Source organism: Dipodomys merriami, unplaced genomic scaffold, assembly GCF_024711535.1.
Source record: "Dipodomys merriami isolate MVZ:Mamm:240054 unplaced genomic scaffold, mDipMer1.0.p SCAF_11, whole genome shotgun sequence".
Taxonomy (NCBI): Eukaryota; Metazoa; Chordata; class Mammalia; order Rodentia; family Heteromyidae; genus Dipodomys; species Dipodomys merriami.
The window spans coordinates 10,567,990-10,589,290 of record NW_027202382.1 but is presented as its reverse complement, the minus strand read 5'-3'; the positions used below and the strand labels follow the sequence as shown (position 1 = coordinate 10,589,290).

Sequence of the window (21,301 nt, the reverse complement as noted above, 5' to 3'; positions counted from 1 at the left end):
ATGTGAAATGTACTTTTAAAGTTTTCAGTATACTTAATTATAATAGTGGCCATTATTAGAAAAGATACACTGATATAAAAGAAGTATGGAATTTCTCAACTACCAAACTTTAATTTTAAGTAATTATAATAACTTTATATGCAATTTTAGGACATGTATGGTACAATCTAGTGGGACTAGTCATAATATGAAATGTTTGTTAAGTATCTTTAAAGACCAAAGAAAACATTTCCAAGTAATAAACCATCAAACATAATATTTCTATAATTTTTAAAGGTTGATAATTAAGTGCATAAAATACTATTAATAAATATTAGTGCATAAATGTTAATTTAATATTTAAATTTTATAATTAATTGAAGAAATGACTCTGCAAACCTTCACTTTGAACTTCATCAATCTCTGCTACTAAGATGCCATGCCAAGTGGAGAAAGAATGCTTTGTTCTCTCCAACTCCTTCAGATCTTTACCTCATTTAACTTGTGGCAAAGAAGAGTATAGAATGGTTTGCTTATGTCCCTATATATACTGAGTCTGGACTTGCCTTCAAACTTGTGCAGATCCATAGTAGGCAGTATAAATGGCACTGGGAAAGTATTACCTTGCAGAGTTCAGAGGCTTACAATTCCTAATGTTTACTCTCTCTTTCCTGAGATGCTATGCAAGGATGCTAGGGCTAGTCTCCACAAAATGGAAGTAATCTAGAACAAGAATGAGTAAGATACTGAAGGATATGAAGAAGGAGGGAAAAGGAGAGCCACGCAGGCCCCAGTGTCTAGAATCCTGGGAGCTCTGTTGCCAGATGTGTGAGCCCTCAGGAAGCTCAAGGCTATTGGGAAGCTTATATGTGCATCTCCTGAGCCAATCCAGATCCATCCAACCAGCTGAGCCTAGACTTCACAAACAATACCAGGATAATCCCGACTAAGGTAAAAGGGAATGCTTCTTCAGTCATTAGGTTAGGTTCATACAGTTCAATAGTTGTCAAAATTCAGTGAATGCCCACTGAAGATTTATTTTCCTTCCTCGTTCCTCAATTGTAAATGCACTAGCAAAAAAAATAAATTCTGGATTTAAAAATAAACAAACAATAGTATAGAGGCTTCCGACTTGCATTTGAGTTCTGGTTCAAAGACTTGGCAGTTTTGTGATCTTAGGAAAGTGACAGAACTGCCACTGATTGATCCCACTAGCCTGTCACCCTGCCATGTTAGTTCTTACTTCTAAACTCCTGCAGAGATAAATACAGATAATGTGTGTGTGTGTGTGTGTGAAAGAGAGTGAGAAAGAGAGAGTGAGAGCAAGGGGGAGAGAGAGAGAGAGAGAGAGAGAGAGAGAGAGAGAGAGAGAGAGAGAGAGAGAGAGAGAGAGAGAGAGAGAGAGAGAGAGAGAGAGAGAGGAAGCGAAAATCTACCTAGGAGGAGTGTGGAGCGTGTACATCTGCTTCATGTATGAGGTACTGAGGTTAATGAATAATGACAGTTATCACAGAAGTGATAGAGAAGGAGGTGGGTTGGTTCCCACTCCCTGGCAGCCCTCACAATTTTAGATAGGAAGGGTGAGTTGGATCACACAGGGTGTCCTATGGTGAATGTCTTAGGCAAGCAGGGACAGAGCTCTAACCTGAAATTGCAGAAGGATGACAAAGGGGCCAGAGATGGGGTACTCACCAATGTCCCTAAGTGCACTTAATGTCACCATCAATTTTCTATGATATTTTTTGATGTGGGATTTTTCTGAAAGTGATATAACCTTACTCTAGCTGAAAATATGGCAGTCATATCTGTTTAGAGCCAAACATGGTTTGTATCTTTTCACATCTGACTTCCTCTCAGATAAACTAATGTGTAAGAAGAAAATAAGGCTGGGAATAATCAATTGTTCCTTAAGCCTTTGTTTGCTCTCATTCACAATGCCTACCTCTTCCTGGATCACATAATTTATAACCTTAAATTTACTAACTAGCTCACTGATTCTATATCCAGCTATGGTGTATCTGCTACTTAATATGCCTGAAGAGTTGTGCTATTTTTGTTATATTTCCTTATTATTAGAAGATGTTTTGGTTGCTTTTAAAAATGTAAATTTCCACCATATATAGTTTATGTTCCTTTAACATATTCTGTCCCTTTTGTCTACAATGTAGTGACAATAATTCTTTTTGGGTTTTTTTGGTCATTTGAGATTTCCATGTTCTTAAATATTTCTTTATGTGCTTTGAAGAATCTTATTGTGGTAAACATTCAGTGGCTTTTTTTATTAATTTTTGAAATGCTGTGAAACTTGTTATATAATTATTTATATAAGTAATTTTCCATCTCAGTTGTCAAATAGTCTAGAATATGTATTGACTCAGGGATTCCAGAATTTCAATAAAAATATAAATAAGCACAGCAGTTGCACAGAATCTTGGGCATTGATTTTTTCATGTTTTATTTTATTTTATTTTGAGGAGAAACAAAGATATATTAGGATGCCACAAGAGAGAGCCAAGGGTCAGATTATAACCAGCTAGAGTTAGGACTAGGAATTATACCATACGTTAAGCTACCTTTCATTGGCTCTTCTTTTTATTTTTTTAATTTCATTGACTAGTTATCTCTTCTTCAGGTTATAATTTGAATTTCCTGGCAAGAGAACATCTTGTGAGCTCAATGTCATTCCTTTTGGCCCAAACACCCTGTTTGAATCAGTTCTGCAACCTCTTTGACCCCTTTCACACACTTGGCTCACTTTTCCATCCCCTTTGACTGTTGGTAGTTATTCTCCATCATATCTTCTTATAAGATGCCCTCTTTAAATAAAAATGGTAGGTTGTAGGTCCAGAGAAATCATGCCATGTTGTTGTGTTGTGGTTTTCTAATGAACTGGCATGGGTGTATCATTTCCTTCTGCCTATGTGGAGTGAGGCTTAGTGATGATTTTCCTCCTCAGTGCCCAAGTCAGTGCAAGAGTTGGGCATCAAATTTTAATTATATCCTGGGCATCAGTTTTTCAAACATTGATCAGAGATCAGAATTTGGGTGGCCTTTTAGAAAGCAGTTGTTCTACCCTGTCCTTATTCCAGGGACAACATTTTCTAGAATCTTGGTGGCTGGAGATTAAGTTAGGATGCAATCAGATTTGAAATTATATCATTTTCAACTTTAGAGTCAGAGTTATAATACAATTAACACTAATATGAATTATTTTTTTTCTTTTTTTTAAAGAGTTCATTGACATTATTATAGACTCATGTACAGTGGTAAATATAATACAGATATATCATGTACTCCTAATCCATCTCCCAGTAATAACATCTAATAAAGCCACAGAATATGATATTACAGATTGTTTGCATGGATATTTAGTGTTTTCCATTTTTGCCTTAACATTACTTGTTGTTCTATGTGTGTACATTTAATTCTGTACAGTTTGTTAAGGCTGTAGGTTTTTCTACTCATCCAAAGAGTCAAATCACAGCAGTGCAACACCCCTACTCTCCTTTGAGTTATTCTTTGATAACCATACTCAATCCTCTTTCTAGATTTCTTGCACCCTGGCCATTATTAACCTATTCTCCATTTTTTAAATTATTTTAAAGTATTGAAATATGAAACCTTTGGGGATGGAATTTTTTTATTTCAGTTGGTATCTTCTCCTGGAGATTTTTCCCAAGTTATTGTCATGCATATTAATTGTTTTTTCTCTTTTATTCAATGGTATGAATGTACTATGGATTGTGGAGTCATTTATCCATTGAAGAAGATGTAGGTTTAGTGGTCTGGCCCACAACAGATGAAACCCTGTGGATTTGTTTACCTGCTTTTTTGATAATATTTTGGAGGTAAAATTCTTAGCTCTTATGGCAGTTATATGTTTAATTTTATAAGTGCCAGACTGCTTTTCATAGTATTTATTCAATGTTTTCAACCACAGTGTAGGAGTGATCCACATTGTCACTGTCTTAATCTAGGATTTGGTGTTGTTCATGTTTCTTATTTAAACTATTTTTTGTCAGTCCTGGAATTTGAACTCAGGGTCTGAGTGCTGTCCTCAGCTCTTTTGCTCAAGGCTAGCACTCTACCATTTTGAGCTACAGTGCTACTTCTGGTTTTCCTGATGGTTTACTGGGGGTAAGAGTCTAACTTTCCTGCCCAGGCTGGCTTTGAACTTCGATCTTCAGATCTCAGTCTCCTGGGTAGCTAGGATGACAGGTGTGAGCTACCAGTGCCCACCTTCATTTAAACTATTCTGAGTGATCTCTACTGATAACACATTGTGCATTTTAGTCTACATTTCTCTAGTGGGGCCTATTGCTGAACATCTAGAACTTAATTCATCTGACTGTTTTATATATAATCACTTCTTATACCACAGTTACATTTAGTGAATCTATCGACTCATTTATACTATGGAGTTTTGAAATTTTTCTACATATTCTAAATACTAGTATTTCCTTTTATTCTACAGTTTTGGGGTTTTGTTTTGTTTTGTGTTTTTCTTTTGTTTTGTTTTTGTATGTTCTTTCATAGGCTTTTGTCCAATAATAGTTTTCAGTATTGTAGAGGTCAAATTTATCGTCTTTGTCTTGTGGGCTATATATTTTAAAGTTGAATTCTGCCAAGCTGTTATTGCAAAGACTAATTAACTTTGATAGATGACAACTCTTAAAGTGATACCTCTCTTTTGTTACCCTTCTACATTTAGATTACTAGTTCATTTAGCTATTGACAACACTCCTTCTGGTCTCTCTCCTACCAATCATACTAGAAGTTTCCCTGCCTTCCCCTTCTCTGTGGTATTTTACAGATCTCATATTGCCTGCTTTCTTAATTTATATCAGTGTGCTTCCTATGAAGAAGTTGATGGCATATATCTTTTGAAGGAAACAACTAGAAATGTCTTATTTTTCTATCCTCACATTTTAAAAGAATTTAGAAATCTAAATTAAAACTAACATACTTTAATTAATAACATACAGAAATTAATACTTTGAAAGTATTAATTTATAATATTATTTTAGCTAGTACTGAAATTCTGATATCCACATTGTTGATCAGTAGGTAATCCTACTTTTCCCCAATCAGTTCTCCTCAGTGGAGGATTATCCAATGTGTCATTTTACCTTGTTATATGGGGGTCTTTCTTTCCTTTTATCTTTCCTTTTTAATGTTATTTATTGTGAAAATACCGTACAGAGGGGTTACAGTTACACGAACAAGGTGATGAGTGCATTTCTTATCAAGCATTGTTGCCTCCTCCTTTGTTTCCTCTTCCCATCCCTTCCCATCTTCCCCCCTCCCCTGCCAAAGATGTATATTTTATTTTCGACATAACATCTTGTACATTTCATTGGTGCAATGGGTCCACCTGTATCCCTACTTAAACAATTTGTTTTTCCCTTCTCCTTCACAAATTATACCAACATCAAATACAGTGAAAACAGGGATTATACCATGGGGGAGGGACATACAAAGCAGCAAAGAAATATCTTATAAATATGTTAGACACAATAGCAAAGAAAAAAAAAACATCTGAGTCCTTAACTTGGGGTTCATTTCGCTTAACATCAACTTATCTGACCATTTCTGCTTGTCTCAGACATATACTAGTTATTGCAATAAGGAAATCCATGGGACCTCAAAAGAATCCAAATAGAGCTCCCCTATGACCCAGCAATTGCACTTTTGGGCATTTACTCAAATGACCACAAACAAGACCATACTAAAGCTACCGGCACAACTATGTTTATTGCAGCATTATTTACCATAGCTAAGATATGGAACCAACCCAGATGCCCCTCAGTAGATGAATGGATCAAGAAAATGTGGTATATACACACAATGGAATTCTATGCCTCCATCAGAAAGAATGACATTGCCCCATTTGTTAGGAAATGGAAAGGCTTGGAAAAAATTATATTAAGTGAAGTAAGCCAGGCCCAAAGAAACATAGGTCCCAGGTTTCCTTTTATCTTTCTTTTTCCTTTTGTTCTCCTTTCTTTCTGTCTTTCTTTCTTCTTCCCTCCCTCCCTCCCTTTCTCCCTCCCTCTCTCCTTCCCTCCTTCCCTCTCTCCTTTCCTCCCTCCCTCCCTCCCTCCTTTCTTCCCTCCCTCCCTTCCTTCCTTGCTTGCTTGCTTCCTTCCGTGCTTGCTTCCTTGCTTCCTTGCTTCCTTGCTTCCTTGCTTCCTTCCTTCCTTACTTGCTTCCTTCCTTCCTACCTTCCTTCCTTCCTTCCTTCCTTCCTTCCTTCCTTCCTTCCTTCCTTCTTTCCTTCCTTCCTTCCTTCCTTCCTTCCTTCCTGCCATTACTGAGGCTTGAATTTGGGGCATAGGTACTGTTTCTTAGTTTTTCACTCAAGGCTACTGCTCTACCACTTGATCACTTGCAGTTTTTGTTAATTAACTGGAGATAAGTGTCTCATGAACTTTCCTGCCCAGGATGGATCTTTTCTCATGATCTTATCTCAGCCTTCTGAGTAGTTAGGCTTATAAGTATAATCTAAGGTACAGCCCAGTCTAGTCATGACCCTGTGATCCACGTACCTCATTCTGCCCATTGAATACTGACTTGCTCTGAACAAGACAAGCTTATTTCTTGATATAGTTGTTTAATAATCCATTTAACTTGCATTTTTATATAGACAGCTTTAAAATCTCAATGCTATTTGCATTAGTTTTTACAGAAATTACTCAGGAATATAATCCCAATAATTTCTATGTATTTTTAAAATAATATTCATTTCCCTCACACTTGTTACATAGTTGAGCTGCTTAAACCCAAGGACCTCTCTACTGAGTTTTGGTTATTAAATTTAATTTTATTCTGTCATGATCAGAAAAACAATGTAGATTACACTCATTTTAGTTTTTCCCTGTAGCCCTACTCCAGCAGGCCATCTTGGACTTGATTATATTAATACTAATATTAACACCTTTATATTCCCATTTTCTACTCATTTTCATAAAGTAATAGGAACAAAATAATGAAATATTCAAATTAACTCACAAGCCCAGCAATGAAATAAAAAGCAGGGCTGCTGCTATCACAGAATATTGTGCCTGCTGAGCAGCCCTAGCTCACAATGGTTCCTCCTCAGCTGATGAATTAATCCAGATTCAGCTTACAAAAGGCTAGTTTAGGGGTGAAATCAGATCCAAGGAAAGGTGTGCATTCCTGTTTGTAACATATTCTGCATGTTCTGTTATTTGCTATAAAAACCTAGGGACTTGAATAGATTTTTTTTCTAATCTTTTGTCAAAATTTGTCTTTGTTTTCTTGGTGATGACACTCTGACTGGGGTGAGTTTGCATGTCAGTGATGTTTAATATTCTTTATGGTGATTTTCTTTTGTGACTAAGGATGTGGATTATATTTTTTCATGTATTTATTGCAATTTGTACTTCTTTTTGGAACTATCTTTCATTTGTCCATTTATTACAGGGAAGAATGTTGCAGGCCTTTGTGCCTTCTGGATAGCAATTCCTTGTCATGTGATTAGCTGGCAAAGATTTCTCCCCATCTGTAAACTGAATGTTCCCATCTCGACTTGATATGGCATTGAACAAAACTATGTGCATATTAGAATCACAGGGAGAGCTTTTTAACAAAAGAAAATGCCTGAACACATGACCCAAGATTTTGATTTGTTTGAAGCAAAGCTCAGGAGTAGTATCTTATAGAAGCTCCTCAGCAGATTCTAGTACTTCCCTAAAGTAAGGATAATTATATATATATATATATATATATATATATATATATATGTATAGATAGATAGATAGATATACAAATATATATAAATCTATATATATATACAAAACCTATAATATATACAAAATCTATAAATCTATTTATATATATACAAATATACATATAGATAGATAGATAGATAGATAGATAGATAGATAGATAGATAAATAGATAGATAGATAGATAGATAGATAGATAGATAGATAGATAGATAGATAGATAGATAGATAGATATAGATATAGATATTTGATAGTGGATGACACCAGGGCTTGCTGCATTTGTTTCAGCCCCAAACCATCTCAGTTTTGCCATTACCACCAAGCAGAGAATAGAGTGAAAAACTTATTACAGAGCTGGGGGGCATCAGAATCCCATTGTTCCTCAGAAATCTTGAATGCTTTTGAGTTGAGCCGGGGGGAGGGGGGGGAGACAATCTCCAGAAGCGGTTGATGTCTCAAACCCATAGTGTCATCACGAAAGTCCATATCTAGTGCCCTTTAAAGGACAGAGAAATAAAGATGGCTCCAAACTTCACCTTCTCTATTTCAGATTATTTTTTGTAATTCTATGTTTTAACTTATATATTTCTGACTTGCCATTTATTTCTTCTGTGATGACGACAACCTGCCTCTTCAGCTCTGTCTTAAACCCAGTAAAGAAATGTCACTGACAGATTGAACTTTTTAAACTGTTTTATTTCAAGTTCATGGAGGGAGTGGTTATCAAACCAAATTTGCAAGGAAACAGTGTGTACTCTTCTGTAACCACGCAGACTGAGTCTCAGAAAAAAAAACAGCTCAGAATTTCCTTAAGGTCAAATAAAAAAAAAGTGCCACTGTATTTAAAAATGCATGCTTCAAAGAAACTTCCATTCAGTTTCCCAAAGAAAGAAATTCTTTTTCTTCTATGAATTCTTGAAGTAATTATTGCTTTTATATACTTCTATTTGATAATTGGTAATAGACTGACTTGCCATATCTCTTTAAACTATATTAAGTTTCATTATATTTCATGTTTGAAAAGGATTATTAGTTTAATAATAGCCAAAAATATATTTTATATTTTTGGACTTAATACTATGAGGTATAGAAGGATGAAAGAGTAAAACGATTTGAAAATTAATTTGCGTCCTACAAAATTAACCAAGTTAAGTGGTTTTATTGGTGTGGACATAGGCATACATGAGCACATAAGCTCAATTTTCCAACATAAAGGAATGTAACAAGTAAGTTTGGGTTATCCAGTTTTTATTTCTTCATAGATTTTTTTTCCTTTTATCTATGCTTATGTAATTGCTATGTTCTTTTTTTAAGATAATAGTGTATTAGAATGTTTTATATATAATAGAAAAGCACTAGATTTCAAAGTAGAAATTGCATGTATCCATTTTAATAAGAAATAGTCTACTTCCTAAAAATGTAAATGTTAATGGAGAGCAACAGATAGGCTCTTGTCTTAGGAAATTATATATACCAATAGATCTCTCTGGGTGTCTTTAACTTGTATTCTCCCTAGATGAAGACAAATCATGTTGTAAAAAAAATGTATTCCTATTCTTTTGTTGGGCAAAGAAAATACAGGACATAGGTGCATCACATTTTGCAATCGCCACACAGATTACCCATAGGTGCATCACATTTTGCAATCGCCACACAGATTACCCCTTCCCAATCACTCTTGGAAAACAATGAAGCCACTATATTTAGAATGATTAAATCATATGAATTTTTATTAAGTATGATAAAATACATGTGAATTTATTCTTGAAGAGTTAGAAAGTTCTGTCATATGTTCAGATTGCAATCAGGTCAAATAATGTTCCATGCTACTTTTTTAAAAATCCCTTTTGGGTTATCATTATGACACTGAATATATTGAGTACTCAAAAATAACTTGATAGGTACCAGAAATTTTTACATGCTTTTATTTTAAACAGTTCTGTGGACAATCTAAAGAAAAAAAAAACTTGGGTGAAATAGAGAAATATGGACTATTCACAGGGGATTAAATGCAGAGCCCAGTTAACATATTGTTCTACTACAGTATAGGGAAGTTGAAAAGGCTCAGCAGACTTGGGACAATGATGAGTGCTGTGGAGTATAGGGACTAAATGAAGGGAGAAGATGAAGAGCAAACAGGGAAGAAAGTGATTTCTGCTGACATGTGTTTAAGGACAGCCACAAAGAGAAGACTTTCTTTCCTTTTCCCTTGATTGGTTGTGGGGATTGAACTCTGGGCCTGGGCGCTGTCCCTCATCTCTAACTCAAGGCTAGCACTCTACCACTTAAGCCACAATGCCACTTCCGGTTTTCTGGTGATTAATTGAAGATAAGAGTCTAATAGGCTTTCCTGCCTGGGCTGGCTTTCAACCATCATCCTCAGATCTCAGCCTCCTGAGTAGCTAGGATTACAGGTGTAAGACACCTGCATCACGCCTATTTGGTTTTCTTAAAGGAAAGTGATTACTTTAGGGGAAGTTTGAGTAGTGCATAGTTGGTTTTGAGGAGAATGAAAGGAACTAAGAGAGAAGAGCTTGAGAATACAAATAGGTGTGAACAAACGTGTGTGCTCTCAGATGGAGAGTGAAAGTCATCTTGAAATTCAGAGATTCCTACTCCTCCACATCAGCAGAGAGATAATTAGTTTGCCAGAGTCAAGATAAATTTACAAGTGGGAAGTATGGAAGTTTTAGAGTTCCCACCATATAAGCTCTGATCTTTTTATTTTTATGTAAGGAGGTATTAGAGGGTGATTGCAGAACAGGAAATGGAAGTGGCAGAGTCACTTGATAGAAACAATGAGAGGTATGGTTATAACAGTTCCTCTAGGGAAAGAGAAGATGGAAGGAAAAAAGGAAGAAAATGAAAAAGGAAGAAAGGAAGAGAAGGAAGAGAGAAAGAAAGAAGCAAAGAAAGGAAGGAAGAGAGGAAGGAAGGAAGAGAGGAAGGAAGGAAGGAAGGAAGGAAGGAAGGAAGGAAGGAAGGAAGGAAGGAAGGAAGGAAGGAAGGAAGGAAGGAAGGAAGGATGGATGGAAGAGTGATCAAAAGAGAGTGAGGATCATAAATACATAATGGTGTGCAGAAATAGAATATTTAAACATTTTTTGCATCACCAGTGACTTCATGGGAAGAAATGGAGAAAAGAAAGTCACGATTTCTTTGCACACAGTCAACAACTAAACAACTAAAGGGCAAAGGGCAGAGGTCAAGGGTCCTAAATGAGAGAGAGCCTGAGATGACCAGGTAGTCTACATAAAAAAGGAAATGGAATGAGGCAGGTTTTAGTCAAAGAGCATAAGGAGAATCCCAGAAAAGTAAAGGCAACCAGAGGAAATTAGAAGATGGGAATGTTATAAGAGGTAATGCTTAGGGAGAGATGTCAGAGAAGCAAGGCTAACACATGATGAAGGAGAGAAGGTACGATATCAAGAAATTGTAAGGTGGCTAGGAAGGTGGCTCAGTGGTAGAGTGCTTGCCTTGCATGCATGAGGCCCTGGGTTCGATTCCTCAGCACCACATAAGCAGAAAAAGCTGGAAGTGGCGCTTTGGCTCCAGTGGTAGGGCGCTATCCTTGAGCTGAAGAGCTGAGGGACAGTGCTCAGGCCCAGAGTTCAGACCCCATGACCGACAAAAAAAAAAAAAAAAAAAAAAGAAATTGTAAGGTTAAGTTTTGATAGGATACAGAATTGCTAATATAATAATAATAGGGATAACTAGAAAAGAAAGGTTATTAAAGCAAAAAGTATGCTTAGTATATGGCTTACATAACTTGCATATTTCTGTCATTGCCCTAATATCTCCAGGCCTATCATTCTGAACTGGCCCATCGGATACCTGAGCGTTTTTTTCTTTTTATGAATAAACTGAAAATGTAATGTGGGTGTATTGTTCAGAATATTTATGACTTAATTGACAGTAAACAAGACCTTCGAAGATCTACTTTACCTTTTTGTCTGGATGCTTCAATCACAAAAGCATGTTCTTTTTATCTTTAACAATGTCTTCAAGCAGTTGTACAAAGAAGTTGCCATTTAAAAAAGCAGTTTATGACTATATCTTGTTCAGTGTCACCCCTTTCAACATTCTTGCCCATTCCTTCCTACGCCTATCCTTATTCTTAATTTTGTAGAAAATATATTGAATTCTTGACTGCATTCTCCCCTTCCTCTCCTCTTCATTCAACTACCCATTTCCCCTGGACCACACTTCACTCCATTCAAATATTCACCTTCTGCTGAAATTTGACTTTGTCTTTCTAAGGAATTGCACTATTTGACCTTGAACCTGCTGTAATTCAATTAATACATTTTGGTACACTTGCATGCCACCCAATTAATTTAAGCACAAATTTATAAGCTAAATCTAGCTTCTATACATAAGAAAAAAATGTGTCCTTTGTCTCTTTGGGCCTGCTTTACTTCACTAAACATATTATTTTGCCAGGTAAAAGCATCTTGTTAACTTTCATATCCCCCTTAAAGCTTTTACTAATATTGTTGAAATACATCTTTCACATTTCTTCTACAATTTTTCTGTTCTTTGACTCTCTGTTAAAACATTGGCTATCTTCTTATTCTTCTGCTTCACCTTTCATTCGCCATATACCTGATATATTGTTAAAATTCAGCACTCCAAAAATTCTATACATTGTCCATAAAACTCTCATTCTTTTAGATATATTATTGTATATTGACTACTAGGGTCTAAGGATTATTAGACCATACTTGGATAACCAATTGGATCATATATTTGCATGACAGTCATTGTGAATGAACATTACAACACCTGAAAAATACTTTTCCAGATGCTGAGGTAGTGAAATTGTATGAAAACACCAAGAACAGTATTAAAGCAGACAAAAAAAATGTGTACCCAAATCTTATCCTTTTATATCACAATTTTGAATAAGGAATACTCTGCAGATACATATTTTCTACATATATTCATATATTAATTGAAATTATTTAGTGAGAAGAAAGCATTACTGTGGACATTTGTGGGTAAATGTGTGAGAGAGATTGGGGGGAGGGATATCTCTGGTCTTTTTCTTCATTATTTTATTATGGATTATTATTTGCCAGCCCTGGGGTTTGAACTGGGCCTGAGCACTGTTCCTGAGCTTTTTTTGCTCAAGGCTAGCACTCTACCACTTGAGTTACAGCACCACTTCCAACTTTTTCCATTTATGTGGTACTGAGGAATTGAACTTAGGACTTCATGAATGCTACGAAAGCGCTCTACTACTAAGCTACATTCTTAGCCCTGTGGGTTCCTTTCTAAGATCTCATAATAGGCTTATTGAAATTGTCTCTTGTTCACCTAATGTAAACTCCTGCTGGTAGGCCTGTCTTGTATCTTCATAACACATATTTAAAAGACTCTCCTAATCTTTTGAACATTTTCAGAAAAAGGGCCAGTTTAATCAAGTTGCATTGATGGGAAATAAATTCTTTAACTTGCCCTTAATTTGAATGCAGTTCAGTGCCATGGTGTCTTTAAGCAGTAAATGGGCCCATTCCACCAAAATGAATGGCTCTTTTGACACCAGAAAATAGGGTTAAACTAGCCATTAGTTTGCAGTTCTTTGGGAGCCTCTGCCTAGAATTTAATTCCTCTGCTACCATCATATACTTGACAGTCTTCACCTGTTGTGGGTCATATATTAACAAATCAGAGGGGAAAATACATCATTGCTGCATTGGTCATTTTTCACATGGCTATTAAATTTTCAGTAATATTATATGCAATTTAATACTCAATTTTATACTACCAAGTATATTTGCATTGGTAAGAATCCGTATATTATAAAAGTCCATCAGGAACCTCAAGACATACCCTTTGAATAAGTAAGTGGACACAGTTAACTTATAATAGCTAGCTGAAAATTATATCTTCTTTAATCGCATGCTGTGTCTCATTCCTTTGACACAGTTTGATAGCAAACATTTAGAGATTTAACAATTATAGTTTGATAGATCATTCTAAAATGATTTTTAAGTGTGCTATCTAACGTTTTGTACCAGATAAGAGCTTTATTCTAAATATTCTGGACAGAATATGCATTATACCTCTGGCATCAAATAATGCAATATCAAACCCTAAGTATACACAAATCCCCTATAAAAATTTGATTTCTCTTGATTTCCATTTCGGAATTTTCTTAATGCAATCTGTAGTTGTGGCAAATGTTTGTCCCAACATTAACTTCACTTCACAACAGATTTCAATGTTTATGCCACCAAGTCCATATCTGGGTCTGAACCAGGTCAAGAATTCAAACAGACCTCCCAAAGTACTACTTCTGCTGCCCTTTGTCATCAGGTTTCCCCAGCCTGAAGATTGAGACTCTCTCCACCAGGTTCCCACGTACATTACTTTTATCACATACCACCAGGTCTCTTTCCTTCAGATTCTTTACTTATTTTATTTCATGTTTTAGAGCTACTAATAGCTCGAGGGTTTGTTCTCATGATAATATAGAAGCCATAAGTAATGTGAGGAGTTTATTTTTTTATTTTGTAGTATTAGGCAAATTGTGTGGAGGTGGGGGACTTGTTTAAGTGTACAATAAGAGCATGGTATGTCTATTTGAGAGGGGTTAGTCTTTCCCAGACTTCAGGCAGGAAGAGTTGCCTGTACTTCATCATCCACAGTGCCTGTGAAGATAAAGTGAAATACTGTATTTTTCACTGTTATTATTGTTCCTAGACTTTTAGCTGCAGCTAGAGTATGCCAATTTTATTTGTATGCCAAGTTTGATTTGAGTTGAAAATTATATTGATATTTTAAATTAAAATTAGCATAACTTCTTATACTGATCAGAACTAATACTATAGCTCCACATCATATAGAATAAGGAAACTACAATGACTTTCTAGTTTAACTTCATATATTGATTCATTTAACTACCCTACCAACCACCAACCAACCTTTCCATGATCTTTCACCTACCAGACAAACACTGTCTTCTTTCTTACACTGGGTTCTCTGCCTTTTCTAATTACAATTGTTTCATGGTAAAATGCTGCGTGATCCAGATGTACATTGGAGAATAAATTGAAGCAGTGTATATATTTCAGTACTTTCCTGGTAATATGTATGTTCACTTCTTTTTTTTTTTGATCCAGTGGGGCCTGAACTCTGGGCCTGGGCGCTGTCCCTCAACTCTTCAGCTCAAGGCTAGTGCTCTACCACTTGAGCCACAGTGCCACTTCTGGCTTTTTTCTTTTTGCTTATGTGGTGCTGAGGAATCGAACCCAGGGCCTCATGCATGCAAGGCAAGCGCTCTACCACTGCGCCACCTTCCCAGCCCCTATGTTCACTTCTATGTACCTTTTCCAGGAAGAAATGATGGTTCATTTCCTAAGAATTTGTGATACAGATTTTTAATTCCAGCATGGACTAGATAAAAGTATTGCCTTCTACCATCTGCACAGGTACAGGAAAGTAATGTGTATGAACAGTTTGCTCATTTACTAGAAAAATATATCTTATATGGCTTCAACGTGTTCATAGACAGTGAACACTGAAAGCAGTAATTGGAAAAATATATCACCAGTCCAAAGGTTCTTGCAATCTAGGGCCAGAGTCTGGCTATCCTCCTAAATACTTTGTTGAGTCAAGTTACAATAAACTAGAATTATTGACTGCAGTTCACACTGTAAGAGATTTGAACTATTAAAAAAAGGACATAGACAAATTCATAGTTTAATTAAACTGAACCAAGAAAAAATACTTGTTCACATTCCCTCAAGTCACACTCTTATGTTTCATAGTATTCATATTTTCTGAGTAGGAGTAAAAAACTTTCATAGTAGAAATTCAAATGTTAACTGTAAGTTAGGATGCAATATGTAACAACTATGGAACATTTAAACAAGTATAGTAAACAAATACTGTGTTTTAGAGTGAGTAGGTATTTTGGGCCCACTGATTCTACATTGTTCAGTGACAAAAATAATTATATTAGCTAGATAATGTGAAGGTTGTAATTGGAAAGAAACCCCAAATCATGGCTTGGAAAAAAATCATATCTTGTGCATGCAGACACCAAGTGTTATTTTCTAATTGATGACTGAAGAATTATTTTCTAGTTAGCATTACATAGAATTGGGCAGAAGCAGCTCTGTTTTCTTTGATATCTAACTACCCAGATTCTTATTTGGTACTTAGAAACCTGCTCTGAGCCTCAGGCTAACCATGAGAGGTTGTCAATATTTCACTTGCTTCCTATTCCCATCCAAGAGGTGCTATCTACTGATCCTTACCTACTTCATAACCCCCTATCCAACAACGTTCTCTTATCCAAAAGCTAAGCCAGCCCCACTAGTGGAAAAATTATAGAACACTGAAGAAAAACATAAATAACCCTGGTAGAAAGAACATTAATTGTTAAATGAATAGTGATTTGGATCATGAAGAGAAATACTAAGCACTTACTCTGTGTTAGGTACTCAGCCAAGCACCTCATTTAAAATATGGCATTAATCCTCACAAGTCTTAGTAATTAGTATTACTCCCATGTTGTAAGTGAGAAACCTGAATATCAAGAATAATTGATAACTTCTTAGATCACTAAGTTAGTAAGTTTGTGGCAATGGTCCAAATTCAGGTCTAACTCTAAAGCATTAACTTTTTCTGTAAGTATTTTTAAAAAATAACATATGCTTTTATGCAGTTGTTTAATACATTCCTCAATCATGTTGGTACAAATTAGTAGAAATATTAGCACAGAGATAAACAGCAATTAAAAGTAATAACATATGTTTGTGTGGGTACCCAAACCAGGATCTGTTTGGATATAAAATCTAATTCTTTTCCATACACTATTTCTCCAGGCCATCTCCAGACAACTATAATTACCTTTTTCATTTGTTCATTCATTCATTCATTCACACATAATCATTCAATACAAATTCATTGTGTGCACAATCTTTTCTAGCCACTGTCCTGAATGCATATTAAATAGAGAATAAACCATTCTCCTCTCTTGGAGATTTTGCTTTAATGAAATAGGCAGACATTAATCAACTTATACAAATATATAATTGGAACTGTAATCAAGGACTGATTCCGTTTGAAGTAGAGTGTCATTGAGGCTTTTTCCTCAGAAACAGCAAAGAGCTGAAGGATGAGTAATTTAAATATGACCAGTAGAAGACAGAGTTTACCAAACATCATATAGAACTTCTTCTATGAAGAAGTCAACTGATCGGCCTTGAAAGAATTTCGGGCTACTCAGAGAAAAAGAACAGTGGTAAAGAGACAGGTCAAGGGTGTTACAGCAAAGGGGCATCTGTGGAATCAACTCATGATTCAAATCTTACCTCATGAAGAACAGCTCACCTTTCTTCATAGATTTGGAGATGCCATGAGACATATATTGAAGATATACTTCCATATGCTTATTTTTATTTTCTAAATAGTTACATTTCAGCTTCTTTGGATGCCTTGTACTATTTGAAAAATTGATCCTTTTCTATATAACAATGTGTGTATCATAAGCCTTCAAGTTATAGGCTACCTTGACATTTGTTATGAGCACAGTTATTTTTATTGTTACACAACACCAATCCTGTCCATCTATATTTCCTTCATTGCTTCTTTTTGTTAACATGGAAATGTGATTTTTGTTTACTTGAAAAAAAATATATATATATTGCAATTTTACTGTCTGCCTTGTTTCTATTCCTTCTATTCTACTTAATAGTGAATGATTCTAGCATGTTTTAGGTCACAGCATATTTCTTACTGAGACATCTTAGCATCCAGTTTTCCAAGTGTTGGGTGTTTTTATTGGGTTTTCATGTGGTGATAGGTGTAGGGATCTTGTTGGTCTCTTTCTGCCATCTATAATTCTCTGAACAGATGGTTTTGATGACACTACTTCTTCCTCCCACCCTCTACTAATGATACACCGTTGCATCCTCCTGAGGTGTTCATTTTTCAGACTCACTGGATGGAGTGATAATAGGAGGACAGGATTAGGATTAGCCACTTGAGCAGACCTGACCTCCTCCCTGGAGACCCTGAAGCAGATAGTGCAAGATAATAAGGGCCACTTCTCAATTTCATGTCTGATTCTCCTTAAGATAATATTTTTATTTCTGAAGAGTAGCATGGAATAAGAAAGTTTAAATTCCTTTTAAAATCAAGAATCAGCCTATTTCCCATGAGGTGATGAAGGGTATAGAAAAAGCTGTAGACTCTAAGGGGAATTGATGCATTTATCTAATGGTTTTTAAGGTAAGCCTGATTTGGGGATGAATTATAAAATTATGTCTTAAGTTACATATTTTCTCACATGCTATGTCTTATTCCCATAAATATCTACCATCCCTTTGTACTTAATGTGTAAGCAGGATGATCTAATTCTTACTAAACACATGCTCTTTTTAACAAGATACTGATTTGTCACATTTTACTCCTCATAGCAATACAGTAGTGAGCCAAAGCACTAGTGAGTTTCTCATAGCAAATTGTCAGATTCCATGAAAGCATAACTGCAAGACAAGATAAGTATATTCACTGATGGGCAGCATATTTCTTTTAAGAATAGATCATCAAGGAGAATATATGGCCAAGAGGTTCAGGGAATGAGATAATGATTAATGAAAGTTTCCCTTCTTGAACTCTAAAGGATAAGTGTGTTTGTTTTGAGGAGACTTGAGAATGGTTTAAATAAAGGAAACGTTAGTGTTATTTTTTTAGGTAAGATAGCCCAGAGACAGAGCTAATCATCAAAGAACCTAAATATTAAAATAAGGTGAAATTGCTTGGACTGGGAAGGTGGCTCAGTGGTAGAGCTCTTGCCTTGCATGCATGAAGCCCTGGGTTCAACTCCTCAGCACCACATAAGCAAAAAGAAAAAAGCCGGAAGTGGCACTGTGGCTCAAGTGGTAGAGCACTAGCCTTGAGCTGAAGAGCTGAGGGACAGCGCCCAGGCCCAGAGTTCAGGCCCCACGACCGGATTCCCCCCCCCAAAAAAAACAAAACAAGTATCCATGCTTGAAGTCAAAATACAGTAATTGAGTGATATATATATATATATATATATATATATGCATATATATATATATGGTCAAATAGATCTATCTATTTATCTATCATCCCCTATGATACACTGAGAACTTCATGCAAGGAGATTATTAATCTAAACAGATTGTGGCAGAAAAAAAAATGGCCTACTTGTATAGGTGAGATATGGTATAACCTGAGTGCTACTAGCCTAAGAAGAGTCATCCTTCTTGACAGTTCTAAGCATTGATTTAAGCTGTTGCTAATAAAAAATATGTACCAGAGAAAATTAAAAGAAGTTTTCCAAAATTTTGCAAGTTGATTGTCACTATAACAATGCAAAACTTTCTCAATATTGTGCTCCATGCTTTTGTCTAAACATGAAAATTTTTATCATTCATATAAGCTAACCGTATTAATGTTCCTGTGCTTGGATGTTTATGGTACCTTGTAATGTTTTAATTATGACTATCCAGATGCCTTTGTAAGATACTGCATACATGGTCATTAAATCTACTTCTATTTTTAGTACAAAAATGATTTCATACATCTAGAAACATAATTAAAGCAAATCTTAAGAAAGTCTGACCAAAGAAAAAGAAAAAGACAGAGATGTATATCAAACACGTTTAGGTAGAACTGTCATAAATACATGGATGCTTTCTGACATGAGATTATAAATGGTATAGGGATGATTTGAAGGAGGCATTTATGTTTTGTTTTGTTTTGTTTTTTTTTTTTGGTCGGTCATGGGGCTTGAACTCTGGGCCTGGGCGCTGTCCCTCAGCTCTTCAGCTCAAAGCAAGCACTCTACCACTTGAGCTACAGCACCACTTCCGATTTTCTGGTGGTTTATTGGAGATAGGAGTCTCACGGTCTCTCCTGCCCGGGCTGGCTTTGAACCGTGATCCTCAGATCTCAGCCTCCTGAGTAGCTAGGATTACAGGCGTGAGCCACCTGCGCCCGGCTGAGGCATTTATGTTTTGTAATGGAGATTATTGGGTTCTGATCTAATAAATAAGGAACCTAGAAGCTGCCGTTCCATGTTAGCAAAAAAAGTAAAACAAATAAATAAAAGCAAAAATGACCATCTTTTTACATTGTCCAGAGAATTAAAATTACAGACAAAATGTCCCTAAGTTAGAAAGAGATACAGACTGTGTATAGAGAATCATAATTTTCTGGAACAGAAACCCACAAGGAGAAACCTCCCTTAGAACCAGTCTTTCATAGGAACTCCTGAACTGTTAGCTACTAAACTGCTGGAAGCTTATTGAGGACAAATCAGAGGCAGGGTCCCACTCCTAGTGGAATCTCATAGTTTGTTAGTTCACCTCCAACTCTCCTAGGATCAGATAGTGAGAAACAGAGAAAAATATCCTCCCATTTCAGTCTAGGAAAGGGGAGCAAATAATCATTTTTTAAACCCATCGAAGTGTCCTTATTAACAAGGCCTGCCCTTAGGAAAGTTTTATGAGATGTTAACTTATTGAAGATAAATCAGAGGCTAATTCTTCTAAGGGAAGCAAATTATGGAACTTTAGCTTCCTCTAGCCTTCTATTTTATGAAGGAAATAAACAAGTTTAGGCCTCTAGCCCTTCTATCCTACAGAAAAACTATAAAACCCAAGATCACTACAAGATTGAGGCCGTAGGACTGTAATTACAAGGAGAGGCTGCCTTCTCCCCACATTTAGTATAGCATTACTGAAGGCCTATTTGCTACGGTTTCACTTACTAAGTACTTCCTGTCTGACTGTCAAGGAAAAAAAAATAAATTGCAAAGCCTACTATAATGCAAAAACACTTTTTGAAGAAATGAAGCAAGCATCAGAACCTGAGTCAGATATAGAAAGAATTTGGAATTTCCCAAATAGAAATTGCTTAAAATTATAATTAATATGCCAAGGATTCTGAAGTACAAAGTAGGCAATTTACTAAACAGCTGGGTAATTTAAGAGAGAATGGAAATTCTAAGAACTCAAAAGAAACAGTAGAGATAACTCTATACCAGAAATGAGTGATACTTCTGATGGGCTCATTTATAAACTGGTTATATCTGAAGAAAATGTTTTCTCAGTTTGGGGATGTGATATTTGAGATTTCTAAATCTTAAAAGCAAAGAGGCCAACTTAGAGAAAAAAGTTTGGGAGACCCGTATCTCAACCAAAGCACCTCTTGCCCTTATATGTGAGAAACATAAGTAGGGGACTGGTGCTCAGACCAATGGCATAAATTTAAAACTATACTGAAAAAAACAAGAAAGCAAAAGGAGCAGAAGAGACAGGTCAAATGCCTGAGTTCAAACACCAATACTATCAAAATATGACAAACCATGTAAAGACAATTCAGTAAGGATATATAGATGGCAAATGAATGAACATGTGGAAAACTGTTTCATATTATATGTTATTACATAATTGCAAATTACTACAAGTCTCTAGTGTATATGATATGCAAAGCATGTAATGTAAGAATGATAATGTAGGGCTGGAAAGGTGGCTTAGTGGTAGAACGCTTGCCTTGCACACATGAGGCCCTGGGTTCAATTCCA

The 21,301-nt window shown here is 35.9% G+C and overlaps 1 protein-coding gene across 5 annotated transcripts in view; it reads left to right on the top strand.

Annotated features, from left to right (window-relative positions):
- Positions 1–21,301, top strand: part of Lingo2 (leucine rich repeat and Ig domain containing 2) — a 1,109,212-nt gene that overhangs the window by 388,261 nt on the left and 699,650 nt on the right. The gene's annotated exons all lie outside the window — the stretch shown is intronic.